This window comes from Etheostoma spectabile, chromosome 22, assembly GCF_008692095.1.
Source record: "Etheostoma spectabile isolate EspeVRDwgs_2016 chromosome 22, UIUC_Espe_1.0, whole genome shotgun sequence".
Taxonomy (NCBI): Eukaryota; Metazoa; Chordata; class Actinopteri; order Perciformes; family Percidae; genus Etheostoma; species Etheostoma spectabile.
Window position 1 is genome coordinate 10,459,933 of NC_045754.1, and position 8,200 is coordinate 10,468,132.

An 8,200-nucleotide genomic window follows, 5' to 3' on the forward strand; every position below is an offset into this window, starting at 1 on the left:
TCTTCTTCTTCTTCTTCGTCTTCTTCGTCTTCGTCTTCATCTTCGTCTTCTTCTGTCCATCAAAACGCTGATCCTAAGAAAATTGGCTGAATAGTTACGCATACTGTGTGCGTATGCAGTGATTTGTGGTTTAAAATGTGGACTCCCACCATGTTGTCAAAAGTAAGCATAGTTAGTAAGATTGCTAAGCTTGTGTTTTTTCTAATCTTTGAACAAACAACCAAAACAGTTTTAATCAGCTAAAAAACATTTTTTCAAGTATCCGACTTTGCCTTTCCTTGTAACTGGTTTTGCTTTTTTCATAAAGGATCAAGCAAAGATTAAAACTACACTGAAATCATTTTAAGAAACGAAGGATTCCTGGTCTGATTCTTGTGTATAATATGTTATACTCCAATGCAACCTATGTACACATTGCAAACGTTTTTACTAGCTAAGATATTATTTAAGTTGTGGCGTTGCAACTTAATTTTGTTAATCACTAATTTGAATCTAGCTAATATAACCCAAATCGGGCATGTTACTAAGACCACACAATCTTAAAAAAGGATTCAGGAATAGCTGGCGCAGCCCAATCCAGGTGTAGAACCCCGCAGGGTCAGATGTAAAATTGGGTGTTGGATCCTTAATGGGATTTATGGTCCAGTCATGATAGTTGACAAGGTTTGTTAAAAGGTTTTGGGATGTTAGCAGCTGAAGGTGACAAGTCGCAGCGAGGGCCAACATCTGGCTGAGCAGAAAAGGCAAAGCCTTCAATCAGGAAGCAAATCTCCTCTCATTAGTCCTTGTTTGCTTCCTCCTCTCTGGTTATTAATGGGCTCACAGCAGCCACAATGACATTTTACACTGTTTCATCCCTGTCCCATCATGCATCTGGGGATAGCCTGGCATTTGGCAGCGGTGATTTCATCAGTGTCTGCGGTGGTTGCTGACCAGCGCAACTTCAATCCTGCTCACTGTCACTCATCATAAGTGAGTTTATCAACACACATCTAATCGCCACACTCTGCAGGGACCTTAACCATTTGCATACTAAGATTGCTTTCTTTTGCTCGGCTGAGAACGTAGCTCCTTTGCATAATTATTAATGATAAAGAGACGGTGAACAAATGTGTCAGAAGGTATTAGCATCATGTGTACAACCAGATTCTAAAGAATCTGTTTGGTGGCGTTCCGGGAGGAAAGTTTATGGCAAAGGGTAGGAAAAAGATGGGGGTGCACCTTTGCGTGAATGGAAGGGTTAATTAAAGGGCCGGGGATGGAACATATAGAGAAGTGTGATATTGTGTTTGTAGTGTTAAATCATTGTTTGACCAGGAAGCACCATTGGGATTCAAGAGTGTCTGTCAAAAAGAAAACAAAACATCTGCTAAATGTACAGCAGACAAAAATGTGAAATAATAAGCAAAAAAAGAGGAAGGAATAAACACAAAAACACTCAAAGGGCTTAAGCAAAGCAGCAGGATGAGGAGCCTGAAAGCCTGAAATATAACATATAATTACATCAAAGAAGATATTGCTCCAGTAGAAGGAAAACCCACAGTGGTGAACAACACAAGATGTTTACATACAGCAGAGTCACTTAGTATTTCTGCTGTGTACCATTAAAGCAGTAGGCCCATATTGTCTGTCATCTGTTGTCTGTAATTACCACTTTTTTCACTGTCTTACCCTCTGTGGATAATGTTCAGCGTCTATACGAGAAGTGTTTCGTATGACTGGTTTAACTGTTTGCCACTTTATATGAAACAGCTGCACTCTTTTTACAGGACAAAAATAAATAAGTCATGCACACTATGGTTCAATAGGGAGTTGAAATGCCCTCCCTGCATTCTCTGCTAAACACAGGCCTGCACACCCTCTGCACAGTATAATAGCATGATATTAAAAATGCCCACAGCGATTGTTAAGTCAAGCCGGCACATTTGCACCGTGATGGATGACCTTTTGTGAATCCTAATGAGGCTTTTTCATGAGTTTCAAAAGCAAAACATATTGTAGCATGTAGCATAATAACTGCTGTTTGAAAAGTCTCCACAGTGAAATGCTTTTGTGAGCAGTAGATAATTAAATCACAGTTTTCTGTGTTGCATGTAGTTGCACAGACAGCTATTAGCTTCAATTTTTATTTTTCTGACTACAATTAAAATGATTAAGTTCATCTTAAAAGTGTTAAACATCAGCTGTTGTTTTCACGTATCTCCCCTTTCAGGAGGTGTGGGATTGTCCAAACTTCACAAGTCACAGCATTAAGAATAATCTCAGGGGTCAGGAGGGGTCAGGAGGGGTCGTCGCCGTACTCCCTCTGGCTCTCCCTCAACAAATAACTGATAATGACCTTTGACCTCCCTGTTTTTGCATGAGAATTGATATTATTATTCCACACACCCCTCTTTAGCAACCTCATGACCATTTGAAATGCCACTCCTTGAAATCCAAACTTGAATTATTTTCTTTTTTTTAATGAACCCATCCAGAGGTGGGGGGTGGGTGGGTTACGTTTGGGAGGAGGGGGAGGGTGGAGATGGGGGAGGCGAGCTTTGGGCTCATCTGCATCCCAGATTAGGGTGCTTAGAGAAAAATCAACCATCCATGATTCATTACATGTTTCCTGCTGAGCCTCTGAGATGGCAACCATCCTAGCAACAGGATCCTAGCAACAGCAACAACTCTCTGCTGCCGCAGCAACCTATCACAAACTTTGATGCCTGATCAAAATGTAGCCAATGAAGACAGGAGGACAAGCGAAAAGCGTGATGATGCATTTCTTCATGCTGTTGCCCAGACTGGGGTGTGTTTAGGGCTAATAACGATGTCTGTATCCTTCTGTACGTGTGTCTGTGTGTACATGATCTAATATTAATCTGAATTTAATAATTTCCTAATGGGGTTTTACAAACACTTTTGCTGTGTAGTAGAAAGGTCGATGTTGCCATGGTTTATGAATTACTACATTGGAGTCCAGGTAGATTTAAGTGGGTTTTTTGGCAGACCCTCTAAGCATTCATTCTTGTTTAACACCTTGTAAACTATCCTGAGCACATATGCATGGTATACTTTTTCAGTACTTTTTCTGGCATCTTTTCATTTTTGTCAATTTAACAAAGTCTAAAGCTGTCAGGGACTCAAAATACATGAAAAATTACCCAGGCGCCTATACACGTATACATCTTAAATCATAATCACTCAAAATATTAACAGGCAATTTTGGGTGTCAGCACTTCTTGTTTACGTTTGAAGTATTTTCAAATAAAACTAGTCTAGCTCGCCCCTCCCTCCTCCTCATCCCCTCCTTTGCTCACTAACCCTCCAACCCCAACCCCCACCCCCAAATCCTTCTTTTTGGTTATTGGCTGGAATGTTTGTTAGTTTGGTGGTACAGGTTGGCACATTTTGGATTTTTTTGCCGTTTGTGGAGCCTGGGCTGTCACCGCGTTTCTTAACATTGTGTTCAGGGGACAGGCAGCTAGCGGATAGTGAGGAGATGTTTGCTTTATGTGACAAAAAACGTGTGCCATCGCTTACAGCACCCTTAAGTGATTTTATTTAAAAACAGTTACATTGCATTTGCTGCAATTAAAACTTTGATGGGTATTTATTTGTTATATACTATTGTTATTTATTTGTTTGTCATATGTATGTTAATTTCTGAACTTGCTGTTTGTGATGTGGTGGTGTTTGCATTGCATTATATTGAATAAGGTTTCTCTTTATTTTGTCCAAACCTTAAATCTATGCACAAACATTAGCTATACATTTTACGCTGCCTGTGTATGCTCGATACTTACTCTGATTAGGAAGAAGATATCACTAGATCTATTAATTTCATTGATTTGATTGGATTTTAATTGTGTTTTTTTGTAACTGTAATCCAACAATGCATCTCTACAAGGGAAAACTATTATTTTCTTTTAACCAATGATAATACATGCCCATTGTGAAATAATATGTCTCATTTTTTCTCAAGAAAGACTTTCTGTACTTTTGTACTTCATTTTAAACATATTCTTCCGCAGCCTAAATACTACAGTACATAATGATGTTCATTTACAGCATATACTCCTTTCACGTGTAGATGATCCAAAAATGGTGGATGTTTGTTCGCCCGCTTCTCTGTAATCATATCATTGTTCTTAGAGTGCTTTGACCGTCATCTGATGTCAGATAGGCCTGATCTTCTCTTCAAAGGAATATGCTCTGTGCTGGTCCAAATAATATTCAGTGTAATAATACATCACGCTGATGCCTCTCTCCCTACTTAAGAGTAATCTTGCTCTTTCCGCTGTGCAGTGTACAGATGCAGGGTTCCCATCTTCCTGCACAACCAGAAAATGGAGATAACTACACACAAAATGTTCAAAACGTCAATACAGTATAGAAGTGTTCTTGCCGGGAGGGTATGACTAAAGATTTACGCAAACTTCAAGATGAATACCACTGAACAACAACTTTATTTACTTGGACGGCTTTAATTCTTTTATTCTTCTCTGGAGACAGAGTCTCCTCTCTGCATTTTCTTAAACAGCCCTAAAATCCAAATATCAACCATTTCATCTCCAAACACTTAAGATTTGTTTTATAATCTTTATAAACCAGAAGCTTCCTTGGAACATTTTCAGAAGCTGTAGAGATTTAGCTATAGAGATGTATGTATACAGATGTACATGTATACCCTAACATGAAATTGGTGGAGTATTCAAATTCAAACCTTTAAACCCTAATGGATGACATTACACAAGTAGCAACAATATGCTTACTTTTAATGGTAGCAGTTGTTTTAAAATATTTATGACTAAAAGGCTTATTGAATAATACTTGTTTCAGTCAAATAGAAATACTGATACTTAACTTAGTTAAGTGATAAGGCTAGTGATATTTTGTTCTTATTGTCAGCAAATTTAATGAAAAGACCAAAACCAACATTTACTTGAAATCTCTATTTCCAAACCCTGTACCATCTTATTCATCTGTGCCTTAGACCTCCATTGTGTCCAAACACATCAGTGATTTACAATGTTGCACTGGGGGACCAGTTCCTTCATTATGATGAACATGAGTCCACCACACACGGTCGTAAATACTCACTAGAAGACCAAATGTGTATTAATCAGAAGCTAAAAAAGTCTCCAACAAATGCTCTATATTCCCCCCTATTTGACTAAATTTTGCTAAAACCTACAGTGCCTAGCTTTTAAAGGGCATTCCCTCACCTACGTTAAAGATAAAACTATCCATCTGTGACCAGTTTTGAAAGATTTATCTCAGCCTTCAGTTGGAATGATTGGGTTGGGTATGACACACGGACCAATGCACTGTTACCACATTGTTGGTTTTGGACTTTAATAGGATTTGTTGACAATAGTAAAAACACAGAATGCCACCAACACCAGCATATTTTCTCACTTACCTCTGGTGGTATCTAGCCATGGAGATAGAAATTTTACAGATGTGATTTGTCCTGGTTTCAGATAGCTGTCTGAGATTTTTTTCTCCACCCCAATACAATGAAGGTAAACGGAAATGTGTTTGTGGTGCAATGCCCTTGGACAATCCACAGGACACACTGTCAACTGTTTTCATTGCGTTTTTGAGTTGAAAATATTGTCACTAACCGTAGTCGTGTTGGAAAGTGCTCTAGTGAAGAACTAACGTAGTTCCCTTGAAAAATTTAAAAAACTGAAAGTATTAAAACTTATAAAATACATAAAATGAATTTAGATTAATATTAAAAGAGCCAGTTTGTCTTCCTGACATCCAAACACAGTGACAAAAACATATTTAATACATTTTCACTTCTACTTTCCACATATTGTGTGTGAATGTGATGCTTCTTTTAGAGGCCTTGTTTTCCTCTCATTTCTTCATCTCACTGCATGTGTGTTTTCTCACGAGATTGTGCTGATTGCACACAGCAGGAGATGGCCTTTTTTGCCATTAAAGTAGCCTGTAGTTTATTTTTGTCTCACAGTTTGATTCTACACTTTTTGGCAGAGGGCATGGCTCAATCAGCAGACTGTTGTTTTACTTGTTGATTATCTTCTGTTATCCATGTTTTGTTTTTTTTTTAAAACACCCAACATTTCAAAAAATAGACTTCATGTCTTTGCCGGCTTAAAAGTAAAAGCAACACAAGCTACATATCAGCAGGCAAGATTATGACTGTATCTTCTCATACCGTCAGACACAAGATTTCATTTTAAGCTGCTGCACTTCACCTCTTGTGATGGCCTTGAGTGAAACGTTTGTGGAAATCCATCAAACAAGAACTGATAGACATGGAGCTATAAACGAAGAAGAGGCTTGGGGGTCACATACAAGGAAAAGACAGAACAATGTCATCTCAAACAAATGCTATCACAAAGTCCCTGGGGAAACCAAAAAGGTAGATCCACCCAAGCTGGAGAGGATACAGAAAATAAAAAACTAAAACTGAAAGCTAAAGGAGACTGAATGTATAGATGAGTAATAATTTAATTCACTGATCAGCATTTTTAGCCAAACTAGCCATGATTATTATATAAAGAACTATTAGAGATTACCAATAAATCTTGTACAGACATTCACGTTCCCCAAAGCGCCACCATGAGGTCAACATTTAGCAAAATGAATGATACTATAAAATTACTTTTTTGACATACTATACTGTGACTTTTTACCACTTTGACATATTATAAAATGATTTTTTCCCACTTTTTTGACATACCGTACAAAGACTTTTTCTTCAACTTCTTCTGACATACTGTACTATGACTTTTTTCACTGTATTTCGACATACCATACTATCTACCTACTCTATCTGTAAAGCCTCTTGAGACAGCTCTTGTCAAGATTTGATAATTGATAACTGAATCAAATGACTTTTTTGACATACTATAGGACTTTTTTCCACTCACATGATATCACATTGATATACAATGACTTTTTCAATATACCATGACCTTATCCATGTTTGACATAATATTCTTACGACTTTCTCCCCCCAATTTTTACATCATACTTTAACTTTATTCCAGTACCTGACATACTATGACTTTTTTCTGGGTCAATAAAAACAGTAACACTAAAATCCATAAAAATAACTAAACTATGACTTTTCAAAACATAACTTTTTCAACTTTTGACATATGCCTACCTTACTAAGACTTTTTTCGACATAATATACTATGACTTTCCACTTTTGACATATTTGTTATGACAAAGACGGAACGGACTCAAATGCAAGGCTCATAAAACAAAGTTTTTTATTTATGTTTGAAGTGGAAAAAGTTGAGGCGGATGCCAGGGACAGGAGCAGGGGCAGGGGTGGGACGGCGAGGGACTGACAGTCAGGGTGGGATGACGAGGGAACAAAGGGGAGCGCGGGAAAACTGGGGCCTAGGAAGTGGTACTGGAATCCAGCGAGGCGAGGAGCTGGAGTAGGGAAGGGTTGGAAGTGGACGTGGAACGGAGCAGGGAGCCGTGAGGGGGCGGACTGGATGGTGGAGCCAGCTGACTGGAGACCGCGGGAAAGTGGAAGAGGACTGCAGGGAAAACAAACACAAGAGAGGGTAAGGTACTGCAACGACAAGCTGAGACAGTTAAGCATAAGATTTCTCTCTCTCTGGGAGCTTAGAGCCAGCGTCACCGGTGTGGCTGAGATGAAGTAGAGATGGTGAGTTATATGCTGAGCTTAATTGTAGATGACTGGCAGGTGTGCACGGCAGGGGAGGTGATGATGGGATGGCGAACAGGTGCGCATGTCAGCTGGCAGCAGTAGACCGGAGGGGAGGGGGACAACACAGAGCAGGCACAGAGAGAGGCAGGACACAGAGAAACTAATCGTGTAGAACAAAACAAAACAACAAAATACTCACAATACTATAAGAGGCTATGACTTTTTTTAGACATAGGCCTACTATTTTATGACTTTTTCCACGTTTTTTGACATACGAGTTATTTCACTTCTGTTGACATACTATTTCATGACTTTTTCTTATATTTATTTCGACGTACTATGACTTTTTTCAACATATTATCTATATGACTTTTTTTCGACATACAATAGTATTTTACCTTCCTCAGGAGTTCACATCAGGGGCCTGTTGAACTAAAGTAGAATAAAGATATCCAGGATAAGTGAAAAAGCGCAGCTTGACTCGGTGTGATCCGCTCCTCGCGACTTGATCGGTTGCACGTTTGCCGAGCCAGGATGAACAGGTGA